The following is a 14826-nucleotide window of genomic DNA, read 5'->3' as shown; positions in this document are numbered from 1 at the left end:
GCATGTCATATTCATGGATGACTGTCTTTTTTTCTTCTACAATGGCAGCAAACATCAAATTGTGATGTTGAAAGACACAAATAAAGGATCTGCTGAGATTCAAACTCAACTCCTGTTATTTATTGTCAGTCTTTTCATTAAGGACACTCATGCAAACATTTAGTGAACTCTATCACTCTAATATCAGCATAAGTCATGTTACCAGCTATATCAGATATGAATTTGTGTCTGTGATGGTGCACCATCATGGTAGAGGTAGTTCAAAAATATATTTCAACTGAAAGTAGTATAAATGATCATCAAGCAAAGGCTCAGTTACGAGTGGATTTATATCCAGTCCCTGTGATAACGATGAGAATCTAAATAGGTAAAATGCATTCACTTCAAAGCTAGATAACTCACTACATTTCAATTTAACATCAGTCTAAAAGGAGTTTCTCCAAAAAATGTTCGAAAAAGACGCAGTCTAAAAAATAAGTAGGACGAGGTGGCCGAGTGGTTAAGGCGATGGACTGCTAATCCATTGTGCTCTGCACGCATGGGTTCGAATCCCATCCTCGTCGTCCTGAGTTACCTGCAAATTTTATTCAAAACGGCCCCAACGGGCTAAAAAAGAAGAATATGTTCGAAGAAATCAAATCCAATCAAAATCCAATTCTACTCAAAATTGATAGAAGTGAAAACAGTATTTAACCTCCAAGATTACTCAAGTAACATAAAGATTTCCTTTGTAGAAATACAATTCTTGACACTATTTTGTAGGTCCCATGGAACTGAAAACTACATTTTTCCCTGCATTCTACCTTGACCTTAAAAGTGATTGATTTCTAATTGATCCTGAGAAAGTAACTTTCTAATACACATTTTTCAGCAGCTATTATACCAGTGCCTTATGTCTGGAATCTTCTTGGGATTAAAGAACCAGACTTTTCCTTGAAAACCGATTGTTTTGAAGTGATATACTGCACATCTATTGGGCAGTACAAGGTGTGTTGCAAATCCACCCTTCACAGGTTAGTTACTGCCATCTAAATATGCTTTTGTATAATGATTTCAGAGTCAAAAAGCAAGAAGATGAACAAAGTTGCATCAGAATCTAGTCCATTAAGGAAGTGTAGTTGAAGACGGAATAATGGAAGTTGGCATGTCATATTAATGGATGACTGTCTTTTTTTCTTCTACAATGGCAGCAAACATCAAATTGTGATGTTGAAAGACACAAATAAAGGATCTGCTGAGATTCAAACTCAACTCCTGTTATTTATTGTCAGTCTTTTCATTAAGGACACTCATGCAAACATTTAGTGAACTCTATCACTCTAATATCAGCATAAGTCATGTTACCAGCTATATCAGATATGAATTTGTGTCTGTGATGGTGCACCATCATGGTAGAGGTAGTTCAAAAATATATTTCAACTGAAAGTAGTATAAATGATCATCAAGCAAAGGCTCAGTTACGAGTGGATTTATATCCAGTCCCTGTGATAACGATGAGAATCTAAATAGGTAAAATGCATTCACTTCAAAGCTAGATAACTCACTACATTTCAATTTAACATCAGTCTAAAAGGAGTTTCTCCAAAAAATGTTGGAAAAAAACGCTGTATAAAAAAAAAAGTCGGACGAGGTGGCCGAGTGGTTAAGGCGATGGACTGCTAATCCATTGTGCTCTGCACGCATGGGTTCGAATCCTATCTTTGTCATCCTGAGTTACCTGCAAATTTTATTCAAAACGGCCCCAACGGGCTAAAAAAGAAGAATATGTTCGAAGAAATCAAATCCAATCAAAATCCAATTCTACCCAAAATTGATAGAAGTGAAAACAGTATTTAACCTCCAAGATTACTCAAGTAACATAAAGATTTCCTTTGTAGAAATAAAATTCTTGACACTATTTTGTAGGTCCCATGGAACTGAAAACTACATTTTTCCCTGCATTCTACCTTGACCTTAAAAGTGATTGATTTCTAATTGATCCTGAGAAAGTAACTTTCTAATACACATTTTTCAGCAGCTATTATACCAGTGCCTTATGTCTGGAATCTTCTTGGGATTAAAGAACCAGACTTTTCCTTGAAAACCGATTGTTTTGAAGTGATATACTGCACATCTATTGGGCAGTACAAGGTGTGTTGCAAATCCACCCTTCACAGGTTAGTTACTGCCATCTAAATATGCTGTTGTATAATGATTTCAGAGTCAAAAAGCAAGAAGATGAACAAAGTTGCATCAGAATCTAGTCCATTAAGGAAGTGTAGTTGAAGACGGAATAATGGAAGTTGGCATGTCATATTCATGGATGACTGTCTTTTTTTCTTCTACAATGGCAGCAAACATCAAATTGTGATGTTGAAAGACACAAATAAAGGATCTGCTGAGATTCAAACTCAACTCCTGTTATTTATTGTCAGTCTTTTCATTAAGGACACTCATGCAAACATTTAGTGAACTCTATCACTCTAATATCAGCATAAGTCATGTTATTAACCAGCTATATCAGATATGAATTTGTGTCTGTGATGGTGCACCATCATGGTAGAGGTAGTTCAAAAATATATTTCAACTGAAAGTAGTATAAATGATCATCAAGCAAAGGCTCAGTTACGAGTGGATTTATATCCAGTCCCTGTGATAACGATGAGAATCTAAATAGGTAAAATGCATTCACTTCAAAGCTAGATAACTCACTACATTTCAATTTAACATCAGTCTAAAAGGAGTTTCTCCAAAAAATGTTCGAAAAAGACGCAGTCTGAAAAATAAGTAGGACGAGGTGGCCGAGTGGTTAATGCTAATCCATTGTGCTCTGCACGCATGGGTTCGAATCCCATCCTCGTCGTCCTGAGTTACCTGCAAATTTTATTCAAAACGGCCCCAACGGGCTAAAAAAGAAGAATATGTTCGAAGAAATCAAATCCAATCAAAATCCAATTCTACCCAAAATTGATAGAAGTGAAAACAGTATTTAACCTCCAAGATTACTCAAGTAACATAAAGATTTCCTTTGTAGAAATAAAATTCTTGACACTATTTTGTAGGTCCCATGGAACTGAAAACTACATTTTTCCCTGCATTCTACCTTGACCTTAAAAGTGATTGATTTCTTATTGATCCTGAGAAAGTAACTTTCTAATACACATTTTTCAGCAGCTATTATACCAGTGCCTTATGTCTGGAATCTTCTTGGGATTAAAGAACCAGACTTTTCCTTGAAAACCGATTGTTTTGAAGTGATATACTGCACATCTATTGGGCAGTACAAGGTGTGTTGCAAATCCACCCTTCACAGGTTAGTTACTGCCATCTAAATATGCTGTTGTATAATGATTTCAGAGTCAAAAAGCAAGAAGATGAACAAAGTTGCATCAGAATCTAGTCCATTAAGGAAGTGTAGTTGAAGACGGAATAATGGAAGTTGGCATGTCATATTCATGGATGACTGTCTTTTTTTCTTCTACAATGGCAGCAAACATCAAATTGTGATGTTGAAAGACACAAATAAAGGATCTGCTGAGATTCAAACTCAACTCCTGTTATTTATTGTCAGTCTTTTCATTAAGGACACTCATGCAAACATTTAGTGAACTCTATCACTCTAATATCAGCATAAGTCATGTTACCAGCTATATCAGATATGAATTTGTGTCTTTGATGGTGCACCATCATGGTAGAGGTAGTTCAAAAATATATTTCAACTGAAAGTAGTATAAATGATCATCAAGCAAAGGCTCAGTTACAAGTGGATTTATATCCAGTCCCTGTGATAACGATGAGAATCTAAATAGGTAAAATGCATTCACTTCAAAGCTAGATAACTCACTACATTTCAATTTAACATCAGTCTAAAAGGAGTTTCTCCAAAAAATGTTCGAAAAAGACGCAGTCTAAAAATTAAGTAGGACGAGGTGGCCGAGTGGTTAAGGCGATGGACTGCTAATCCATTGTGCTCTGCACGCATGGGTTCGAATCCCATCCTCGTCGTCCTGAGTTACCTGCAAATTTTATTCAAAACGGCCCCAACGGGCTAAAAAAGAAGAATATGTTCGAAGAAATCAAATCCAATCAAAATCCAATTCTACTCAAAATTGATAGAAGTGAAAACAGTATTTAACCTCCAAGATTACTCAAGTAACATAAAGATTTCCTTTGTAGAAATACAATTCTTGACACTATTTTGTAGGTCCCATGGAACTGAAAACTACATTTTTCCCTGCATTCTACCTTGACCTTAAAAGTGATTGATTTCTAATTGATCCTGAGAAAGTAACTTTCTAATACACATTTTTCAGCAGCTATTATACCAGTGCCTTATGTCTGGAATCTTCTTGGGATTAAAGAACCAGACTTTTCCTTGAAAACCGATTGTTTTGAAGTGATATACTGCACATCTATTGGGCAGTACAAGGTGTGTTGCAAATCCACCCTTCACAGGTTAGTTACTGCCATCTAAATATGCTTTTGTATAATGATTTCAGAGTCAAAAAGCAAGAAGATGAACAAAGTTGCATCAGAATCTAGTCCATTAAGGAAGTGTAGTTGAAGACGGAATAATGGAAGTTGGCATGTCATATTCATGGATGACTGTCTTTTTTTCTTCTACAATGGCAGCAAACATCAAATTGTGATGTTGAAAGACACAAATAAAGGATCTGCTGAGATTCAAACTCAACTCCTGTTATTTATTGTCAGTCTTTTCATTAAGGACACTCATGCAAACATTTAGTGAACTCTATCACTCTAATATCAGCATAAGTCATGTTACCAGCTATATCAGATATGAATTTGTGTCTGTGATGGTGCACCATCATGGTAGAGGTAGTTCAAAAATATATTTCAACTGAAAGTAGTATAAATGATCATCAAGCAAAGGCTCAGTTACGAGTGGATTTATATCCAGTCCCTGTGATAACGATGAGAATCTAAATAGGTAAAATGCATTCACTTCAAAGCTAGATAACTCACTACATTTCAATTTAACATCAGTCTAAAAGGAGTTTCTCCAAAAAATGTTCGAAAAAGACGCAGTCTAAAAATTAAGTAGGACGAGGTGGCCGAGTGGTTAAGGCGATGGACTGCTAATCCATTGTGCTCTGCACGCATGGGTTCGAATCCCATCCTCGTCGTCCTGAGTTACCTGCAAATTTTATTCAAAACGGCCCCAACGGGCTAAAAAAGAAGAATATGTTCGAAGAAATCAAATCCAATCAAAATCCAATTCTACTCAAAATTGATAGAAGTGAAAACAGTATTTAACCTCCAAGATTACTCAAGTAACATAAAGATTTCCTTTGTAGAAATACAATTCTTGACACTATTTTGTAGGTCCCATGGAACTGAAAACTACATTTTTCCCTGCATTCTACCTTGACCTTAAAAGTGATTGATTTCTAATTGATCCTGAGAAAGTAACTTTCTAATACACATTTTTCAGCAGCTATTATACCAGTGCCTTATGTCTGGAATCTTCTTGGGATTAAAGAACCAGACTTTTCCTTGAAAACCGATTGTTTTGAAGTGATATACTGCACATCTATTGGGCAGTACAAGGTGTGTTGCAAATCCACCCTTCACAGGTTAGTTACTGCCATCTAAATGAGCTTTTGTATAATGATTTCAGAGTCAAAAAGCAAGAAGATGAACAAAGTTGCATCAGAATCTAGTCCATTAAGGAAGTGTAGTTGAAGACGGAATAATGGAAGTTGGCATGTCATATTCATGGATGACTGTCTTTTTTTCTTCTACAATGGCAGCAAACATCAAATTGTGATGTTGAAAGACACAAATAAAGGATCTGCTGAGATTCAAACTCAACTCCTGTTATTTATTGTCAGTCTTTTCATTAAGGACACTCATGCAAACATTTAGTGAACTCTATCACTCTAATATCAGCATAAGTCATGTTACCAGCTATATCAGATATGAATTTGTGTCTGTGATGGTGCACCATCATGGTAGAGGTAGTTCAAAAATATATTTCAACTGAAAGTAGTATAAATGATCATCAAGCAAAGGCTCAGTTACGAGTGGATTTATATCCAGTCCCTGTGATAACGATGAGAATCTAAATAGGTAAAATGCATTCACTTCAAAGCTAGATAACTCACTACATTTCAATTTAACATCAGTCTAAAAGGAGTTTCTCCAAAAAATGTTCGAAAAAGACGCAGTCTAAAAAATAAGTAGGACGAGGTGGCCGAGTGGTTAAGGCGATGGACTGCTAATCCATTGTGCTCTGCACGCATGGGTTCGAATCCCATCCTCGTCGTCCTGAGTTACCTGCAAATTTTATTCAAAACGGCCCCAACGGGCTAAAAAAGAAGAATATGTTCGAAGAAATCAAATCCAATCAAAATCCAATTCTACTCAAAATTGATAGAAGTGAAAACAGTATTTAACCTCCAAGATTACTCAAGTAACATAAAGATTTCCTTTGTAGAAATACAATTCTTGACACTATTTTGTAGGTCCCATGGAACTGAAAACTACATTTTTCCCTGCATTCTACCTTGACCTTAAAAGTGATTGATTTCTAATTGATCCTGAGAAAGTAACTTTCTAATACACATTTTTCAGCAGCTATTATACCAGTGCCTTATGTCTGGAATCTTCTTGGGATTAAAGAACCAGACTTTTCCTTGAAAACCGATTGTTTTGAAGTGATATACTGCACATCTATTGGGCAGTACAAGGTGTGTTGCAAATCCACCCTTCACAGGTTAGTTACTGCCATCTAAATATGCTTTTGTATAATGATTTCAGAGTCAAAAAGCAAGAAGATGAACAAAGTTGCATCAGAATCTAGTCCATTAAGGAAGTGTAGTTGAAGACGGAATAATGGAAGTTGGCATGTCATATTCATGGATGACTGTCTTTTTTTCTTCTACAATGGCAGCAAACATCAAATTGTGATGTTGAAAGACACAAATAAAGGATCTGCTGAGATTCAAACTCAACTCCTGTTATTTATTGTCAGTCTTTTCATTAAGGACACTCATGCAAACATTTAGTGAACTCTATCACTCTAATATCAGCATAAGTCATGTTACCAGCTATATCAGATATGAATTTGTGTCTGTGATGGTGCACCATCATGGTAGAGGTAGTTCAAAAATATATTTCAACTGAAAGTAGTATAAATGATCATCAAGCAAAGGCTCAGTTACGAGTGGATTTATATCCAGTCCCTGTGATAACGATGAGAATCTAAATAGGTAAAATGCATTCACTTCAAAGCTAGATAACTCACTACATTTCAATTTAACATCAGTCTAAAAGGAGTTTCTCCAAAAAATGTTGGAAAAAAACGCTGTATAAAAAAAAAGTCGGACGAGGTGGCCGAGTGGTTAAGGCGATGGACTGCTAATCCATTGTGCTCTGCACGCATGGGTTCGAATCCTATCTTTGTCATCCTGAGTTACCTGCAAATTTTATTCAAAACGGCCCCAACGGGCTAAAAAAGAAGAATATGTTCGAAGAAATCAAATCCAATCAAAATCCAATTCTACCCAAAATTGATAGAAGTGAAAACAGTATTTAACCTCCAAGATTACTCAAGTAACATAAAGATTTCCTTTGTAGAAATAAAATTCTTGACACTATTTTGTAGGTCCCATGGAACTGAAAACTACATTTTTCCCTGCATTCTACCTTGACCTTAAAAGTGATTGATTTCTAATTGATCCTGAGAAAGTAACTTTCTAATACACATTTTTCAGCAGCTATTATACCAGTGCCTTATGTCTGGAATCTTCTTGGGATTAAAGAACCAGACTTTTCCTTGAAAACCGATTGTTTTGAAGTGATATACTGCACATCTATTGGGCAGTACAAGGTGTGTTGCAAATCCACCCTTCACAGGTTAGTTACTGCCATCTAAATATGCTGTTGTATAATGATTTCAGAGTCAAAAAGCAAGAAGATGAACAAAGTTGCATCAGAATCTAGTCCATTAAGGAAGTGTAGTTGAAGACGGAATAATGGAAGTTGGCATGTCATATTCATGGATGACTGTCTTTTTTTCTTCTACAATGGCAGCAAACATCAAATTGTGATGTTGAAAGACACAAATAAAGGATCTGCTGAGATTCAAACTCAACTCCTGTTATTTATTGTCAGTCTTTTCATTAAGGACACTCATGCAAACATTTAGTGAACTCTATCACTCTAATATCAGCATAAGTCATGTTATTAACCAGCTATATCAGATATGAATTTGTGTCTGTGATGGTGCACCATCATGGTAGAGGTAGTTCAAAAATATATTTCAACTGAAAGTAGTATAAATGATCATCAAGCAAAGGCTCAGTTACGAGTGGATTTATATCCAGTCCCTGTGATAACGATGAGAATCTAAATAGGTAAAATGCATTCACTTCAAAGCTAGATAACTCACTACATTTCAATTTAACATCAGTCTAAAAGGAGTTTCTCCAAAAAATGTTCAAAAAAGACGCAGTCTGAAAAATAAGTAGGACGAGGTGGCCGAGTGGTTAATGCTAATCCATTGTGCTCTGCACGCATGGGTTCGAATCCCATCCTCGTCGTCCTGAGTTACCTGCAAATTTTATTCAAAACGGCCCCAACGGGCTAAAAAAGAAGAATATGTTCGAAGAAATCAAATCCAATCAAAATCCAATTCTACCCAAAATTGATAGAAGTGAAAACAGTATTTAACCTCCAAGATTACTCAAGTAACATAAAGATTTCCTTTGTAGAAATAAAATTCTTGACACTATTTTGTAGGTCCCATGGAACTGAAAACTACATTTTTCCCTGCATTCTACCTTGACCTTAAAAGTGATTGATTTCTAATTGATCCTGAGAAAGTAACTTTCTAATACACATTTTTCAGCAGCTATTATACCAGTGCCTTATGTCTGGAATCTTCTTGGGATTAAAGAACCAGACTTTTACTTGAAAACCGATTGTTTTGAAGTGATATACTGCACATCTATTGGGCAGTACAAGGTGTGTTGCAAATCCACCCTTCACAGGTTAGTTACTGCCATCTAAATATGCTGTTGTATAATGATTTCAGAGTCAAAAAGCAAGAAGATGAACAAAGTTGCATCAGAATCTAGTCCATTAAGGAAGTGTAGTTGAAGACGGAATAATGGAAGTTGGCATGTCATATTCATGGATGACTGTCTTTTTTTCTTCTACAATGGCAGCAAACATCAAATTGTGATGTTGAAAGACACAAATAAAGGATCTGCTGAGATTCAAACTCAACTCCTGTTATTTATTGTCAGTCTTTTCATTAAGGACACTCATGCAAACATTTAGTGAACTCTATCACTCTAATATCAGCATAAGTCATGTTACCAGCTATATCAGATATGAATTTGTGTCTGTGATGGTGCACCATCATGGTAGAGGTAGTTCAAAAATATATTTCAACTGAAAGTAGTATAAATGATCATCAAGCAAAGGCTCAGTTACGAGTGGATTTATATCCAGTCCCTGTGATAACGATGAGAATCTAAATAGGTAAAATGCATTCACTTCAAAGCTAGATAACTCACTACATTTCAATTTAACATCAGTCTAAAAGGAGTTTCTCCAAAAAATGTTCGAAAAAGACGCAGTCTAAAAAATAAGTAGGATGAGGTGGCCGAGTGGTTAAGGCGATGGACTGCTAATCCATTGTGCTCTGCACGCATGGGTTCGAATCCCATCCTCGTCGTCCTGAGTTACCTGCAAATTTTATTCAAAACGGCCCCAACGGGCTAAAAAAGAAGAATATGTTCGAAGAAATCAAATCCAATCAAAATCCAATTCTACTCAAAATTGATAGAAGTGAAAACAGTATTTAACCTCCAAGATTACTCAAGTAACATAAAGATTTCCTTTGTAGAAATACAATTCTTGACACTATTTTGTAGGTCCCATGGAGCTGAAAACTTATTTTTTCCCTGCATTCTACCTTGACCTTAAAAGTGATTGATTTCTAATTGATCCTGAGAAAGTAACTTTCTAATACACATTTTTCAGCAGCTATTATACCAGTGCCTTATGTCTGGAATCTTCTTGGGATTAAAGAACCAGACTTTTCCTTGAAAACCAATTGTTTTGAAGTGATATACTGCACATCTATTGGGCAGTACAAGGTGTGTTGCAAATCCACCCTTCACAGGTTAGTTACTGCCATCTAAATATGCTGTTGTATAATGATTTCAGAGTCAAAAAGCAAGAAGATGAACAAAGTTGCATCAGAATCTAGTCCATTAAGGAAGTGTAGTTGAAGACGGAATAATGGAAGTTGGCATGTCCTATTCATGGATGACTGTCTTTTTTTCTTCTACAATGGCAGCAAACATCAAATTATGATGTTGAAAGACACAAATAAAGGATCTGCTGAGATTCAAACTCAACTCCTGTTATTTATTGTCAGTCTTTTCATTAAGGACACTTATGCAAACATTTAGTGAACTCTATCACTCTAATATCAGCATAAGTCATGTTATTAACCAGCTATATCAGATATGAATTTGTGTCTGTGATGGTGCACCATCATGGTAGAGGTAGTTCAAAAATATATTTCAACTGAAAGTAGTATAAATGATCATCAAGCAAAGGCTCAGTTACGAGTGGATTTATATCCAGTCCCTGTGATAACGATGAGAATCTAAATAGGTAAAATGCATTCACTTCAAAGCTAGATAACTCACTACATTTCAATTTAACATCAGTCTAAAAGGAGTTTCTCCAAAAAATGTTCGAAAAAGACGCAGTCTAAAAAATAAGTAGGATGAGGTGGCCGAGTGGTTAAGGCGATGGACTGCTAATCCATTGTGCTCTGCACGCATGGGTTCGAATCCCATCCTCGTCGTCCTGAGTTACCTGCAAATTTTATTCAAAACGGCCCCAACGGGCTAAAAAAGAAGAATATGTTCAAACAAATCAAATCCAGTCAAAATCCAATTCTACTCAAAATTGATAGAAGTGAAAACTGTATTTAACCTCCAAGATTACTCAAGTAACATAAAGATTTCCTTTGTAGAAATACAATTCTTGACACTATTTTGTAGGTCCCATGGAACTGAAAACTACATTTTTCCCTGCATTCTACCTTGACCTTAAAAGTGATTGATTTCTAATTGATCCTGAGAAAGTAACTTTCTAATACACATTTTTCAGCAGCTATTATACCAGTGCCTTATGTCTGGAATCTTCTTGGGATTAAATAACCAGACTTTTCCTTGAAAACCGATTGTTTTGAAGTGATATACTGCACATCTATTGGGCAGTACAAGGTGTGTTGGAAATCCACCCTTCACAGGTTAGTTACTGCCATCTTAATATGCTTTTCTATAATGATTTCAGAGTCAAAAAGCAAGAAGATGAACAAAGTTGCATCAGAATCTAGTCCATTAAGGAAGTGTAGTTGAAGACGGAATAATGGAAGTTGGCATGTCCTATTCATGGATGACTGTCTTTTTTTCTTCTACAATGGCAGCAAACATCAAATTGTGATGTTGAAAGACACAAATAAAGGATCTGCTGAGATTCAAACTCAACTCCTGTTATTTATTGTCAGTCTTTTCATTAAGGACACTCATGCAAACATTTAGTGAACTCTATCACTCTAATATCAGCATAAGTCATGTTATTAACCAGCTATATCAGATATGAATTTGTGTCTGTGATGGTGCACCATCATGGTAGAGGTAGTTCAAAAATATATTTCAACTGAAAGTAGTATAAATGATCATCAAGCAAAGGCTCAGTTACGAGTGGATTTATATCCAGTCCCTGTGATAACGATGAGAATCTAAATAGGTAAAATGCATTCACTTAAAAGCTAGATAACTCACTACATTTCAATTTAACATCAGTCTAAAAGGTGTTTCTCCAAAAAATGTTCGAAAAAGACGCAGTCTAAAAAATAAGTAGGATGAGGTGGCCGAGTGGTTAAGGCGATGGACTGCTAATCCATTGTGCTCTGCACGCATGGGGTCGAATCCCATCCTCGTCGTCCTGAGTTACCTGCAAATTTTATTCAAAACGGCCCTAACGGGCTAAAAAGGAAGAATATGTTCAAACAAATCAAATCCAATCAAAATCCAATTCTACTCAAAATTGATAGAAGTGAAAACAGTATTTAACCTCCAAGATTACTCAAGTAACATAAAGATTTCCTTTGTAGAAATACAATTCTTGACACTATTTTGTAGGTCCCATGGAACTGAAAACTACATTTTTCCCTGCATTCTACCTTGACCTTAAAAGTGATTGATTTCTAATTGATCCTGAGAAAGTAACTTTCTAATACACATTTTTCAGCAGCTATTATACCAGTGCCTTATGTCTGGAATCTTCTTGGGATTAAAGAACCAGACTTTTCCTTGAAAACCGATTGTTTTGAAGTGATATACTGCACATCTATTGGGCAGTACAAGGTGTGTTGCAAATCCACCCTTCACAGGTTAGTTACTGCTATCTAAATATGCTTTTGTATAATGATTTCAGAGTCAAAAAGCAAGAAGATGAACAAAGTTGCATCAGAATCTAGTCCATTAAGGAAGTGTAGTTGAAGACAGAATAATGGAAGTTGGCATGTCATATTCATGGATGACTGTCTTTTTTTCTTCTACAATGGCAGCAAACATCAAATTGTGATGTTGAAAGACACAAATAAAGGATCTGCTGAGATTCAAACTCAACTCCTGTTATTTATTGTCAGTCTTTTCATTAAGGACACTCATGCAAACATTTAGTGAACTCTATCACTCTAATATCAGCATAAGTCATGTTATTAACCAGCTATATCAGATATGAATTTGTGTCTGTGATGGTGCACCATCATGGTAGAGGTAGTTCAAAAATATATTTCAACTGAAAGTAGTATAAATGATCATCAAGCAAAGGCTCAGTTACGAGTGGATTTATATCCAGTCCCTGTGATAACGATGAGAATCTAAATAGGTAAAATGCATTCACTTCAAAGCTAGACAACTCACTACATTTCAATTTAACATCAGTGTAAAAGGAGTTTCTCCAAAAAATGTTGGGAAAAAACGCAGTGTAAATAATAAGTAGGATGTGGTGGCCGAGTGGTTAAAGCGATGGATTGCTAATCCATTGTGCTCTGCACGCATGGGTTCAAATCCCATCCTCGTTGTCCTGAGTTACCGGCAAATTTTATTAAAAACGGCCCCAACGGACTAAAAAAGAAGAATATGTTCAAACAAATCAAATCCAATCAAAATCCAAATCTACTCAAAATTGATAGAAGTGAAAACAGTATTTAACCTCCAAGATTATTCAAGTAACATAAAGATTTCCTTCGTAGAAATACAATTCTTGTCACTATTTTGTAGGTCCCATGGAACTGAAAACTACATTTTTCCCTGCATTCTACCTTGACCTTAAAAGTGATTGATTTCTAATTAATCCTGAGAAAGTAACTTTCTAATACACATTTTTCAGCAGCTATTATACCAGTGCCTTATGTCTGAAATCTTGGGATTAAAGAACCAGACTTTTCCTTGAAAACCGATTGTTTTGAAGTGATATACTGCACATCTATTGGGCAGTACAAGGTGTGTTGCAAATCCACCCTTCACAGGTTAGTTACTGCTATCTAAATATGCTGTTGTATAATGATTTCAGAGTCAAAAAGCAAGAAGATGAACAAAGTTGCATCAGAATCTAGTCCATTAAGGAAGTGTAGTTGAAGACGGAATAACGGAAGTTGGCATGTCATATTCATGGATGACTGTCTTTTTTTCTTCTACAATGGCAGCAAACATCAAATTGTGATGTTGAAAGACACAAATAAAGGATCTGCTGAGATTCAAACTCAACTCCTGTTATTTATTGTCAGTCTTTTCATTAAGGACACTCATGCAAACATTTAGTGAACTCTATCACTCTAATATCAGCATAAGTCATGTTATTAACCAGCTATATCAGATATGAATTTGTGTCTGTGATGGTGCACCATCATGGTAGAGGTAGTTCAAAAATATATTTCAACTGAAAGTAGTATAAATGATCATCAAGCAAAGGCTCAGTTACGAGTGGATTTATATCCAGTCCCTGTGATAACGATGAGAATCTAAATAGGTAAAATGCATTCACTTCAAAGCTAGACAACTCACTACATTTCAATTTAACATCAGTCTAAAAGGAGTTTCTCCAAAAAATGTTGGGAAAAAACGCAGTGTAAAAAATAAGTAGGATGTGGTGGCCGAGTGGTTAAAGCGATGGATTGCTAATCCATTGTGCTCTGCAAGCATGGGTTCAAATCCCATCCTCGTTGTCCTGAGTTACCTGCAAATTTTATTCAAAACGGCCCCAACAGACTAAAAAAGAAGAATATGTTCAAACAAATCAAATCCAATCAAAATCCAAATCTACTCAAAATTGATAGAAGTGAAAACAGTATTTAACCTCCAAGATTATTCAAGTAACATAAAGATTTCCTTTGTAGAAATACAATTCTTGTCACTATTTTGTAGGTCCCATGGAACTGAAAACTACATTTTTCCCTGCATTCTACCTTGACCTTAAAAGTGATTGATTTCTAATTGATCCTGAGAAAGTAACTTTCTAATACACATTTTTCAGCAGCTATTATACCAGTGCCTTATGTCTGGAATCTTCTTGGGATTAAAGAACCAGACTTTTCCTTGAAAACCGATTGTTTTGAAGTGATATACTGCACATCTATTGGGCAGTACAAGGTGTGTTGGAAATCCACCCTTCACAGGTTAGTTACTGCCATCTTAATATGCTGTTGTATAATGATTTCAGAGTCAAAAAGCAAGAAGATGAACAAAGTTGCATCAGAATCTAGTCCATTAAGGAAGTGTAGTT

General features: G+C 35.8%; 11 non-coding genes across 11 annotated transcripts; all 11 read left to right on the top strand.

Moving 5' to 3' along the window:
• The first annotated feature begins 481 nt into the window (after positions 1 to 481).
• Positions 482 to 563, top strand: TRNAS-GCU (transfer RNA serine (anticodon GCU)). Its single transcript has one exon. It is a non-coding gene; the product is annotated as a tRNA-Ser (tRNA).
• A 1061-nt stretch (positions 564 to 1624) lies between these two features.
• On the top strand, positions 1625 to 1706 carry TRNAS-GCU (transfer RNA serine (anticodon GCU)). Its single transcript has one exon. It is a non-coding gene; the product is annotated as a tRNA-Ser (tRNA).
• Positions 1707 to 3902: 2196 nt separating this feature from the next.
• TRNAS-GCU (transfer RNA serine (anticodon GCU)) lies at positions 3903 to 3984 on the top strand. Its single transcript has one exon. It is a non-coding gene; the product is annotated as a tRNA-Ser (tRNA).
• A 1060-nt stretch (positions 3985 to 5044) lies between these two features.
• TRNAS-GCU (transfer RNA serine (anticodon GCU)) lies at positions 5045 to 5126 on the top strand. Its single transcript has one exon. It is a non-coding gene; the product is annotated as a tRNA-Ser (tRNA).
• Positions 5127 to 6186: 1060 nt separating this feature from the next.
• On the top strand, positions 6187 to 6268 carry TRNAS-GCU (transfer RNA serine (anticodon GCU)). The gene has a single exon. It is a non-coding gene; the product is annotated as a tRNA-Ser (tRNA).
• A 1060-nt stretch (positions 6269 to 7328) lies between these two features.
• On the top strand, positions 7329 to 7410 carry TRNAS-GCU (transfer RNA serine (anticodon GCU)). Its single transcript has one exon. It is a non-coding gene; the product is annotated as a tRNA-Ser (tRNA).
• Positions 7411 to 9606: 2196 nt separating this feature from the next.
• On the top strand, positions 9607 to 9688 carry TRNAS-GCU (transfer RNA serine (anticodon GCU)). The gene has a single exon. It is a non-coding gene; the product is annotated as a tRNA-Ser (tRNA).
• Positions 9689 to 10752: 1064 nt separating this feature from the next.
• TRNAS-GCU (transfer RNA serine (anticodon GCU)) lies at positions 10753 to 10834 on the top strand. The gene has a single exon. It is a non-coding gene; the product is annotated as a tRNA-Ser (tRNA).
• Positions 10835 to 11898: 1064 nt separating this feature from the next.
• On the top strand, positions 11899 to 11980 carry TRNAS-GCU (transfer RNA serine (anticodon GCU)). Its single transcript has one exon. It is a non-coding gene; the product is annotated as a tRNA-Ser (tRNA).
• A 1064-nt stretch (positions 11981 to 13044) lies between these two features.
• Positions 13045 to 13126, top strand: TRNAS-GCU (transfer RNA serine (anticodon GCU)). Its single transcript has one exon. It is a non-coding gene; the product is annotated as a tRNA-Ser (tRNA).
• Positions 13127 to 14187: 1061 nt separating this feature from the next.
• TRNAS-GCU (transfer RNA serine (anticodon GCU)) lies at positions 14188 to 14269 on the top strand. The gene has a single exon. It is a non-coding gene; the product is annotated as a tRNA-Ser (tRNA).
• The last annotated feature ends 557 nt before the right edge of the window (positions 14270 to 14826 follow it).

The sequence above is a fragment of the Mixophyes fleayi genome, chromosome 10 (genome assembly GCF_038048845.1).
Source record: "Mixophyes fleayi isolate aMixFle1 chromosome 10, aMixFle1.hap1, whole genome shotgun sequence".
Classification (NCBI taxonomy): Eukaryota; Metazoa; Chordata; class Amphibia; order Anura; family Limnodynastidae; genus Mixophyes; species Mixophyes fleayi.
Note: the sequence above shows the minus strand (reverse complement) of the source record. Positions and strands in the feature narration are given on the sequence as shown.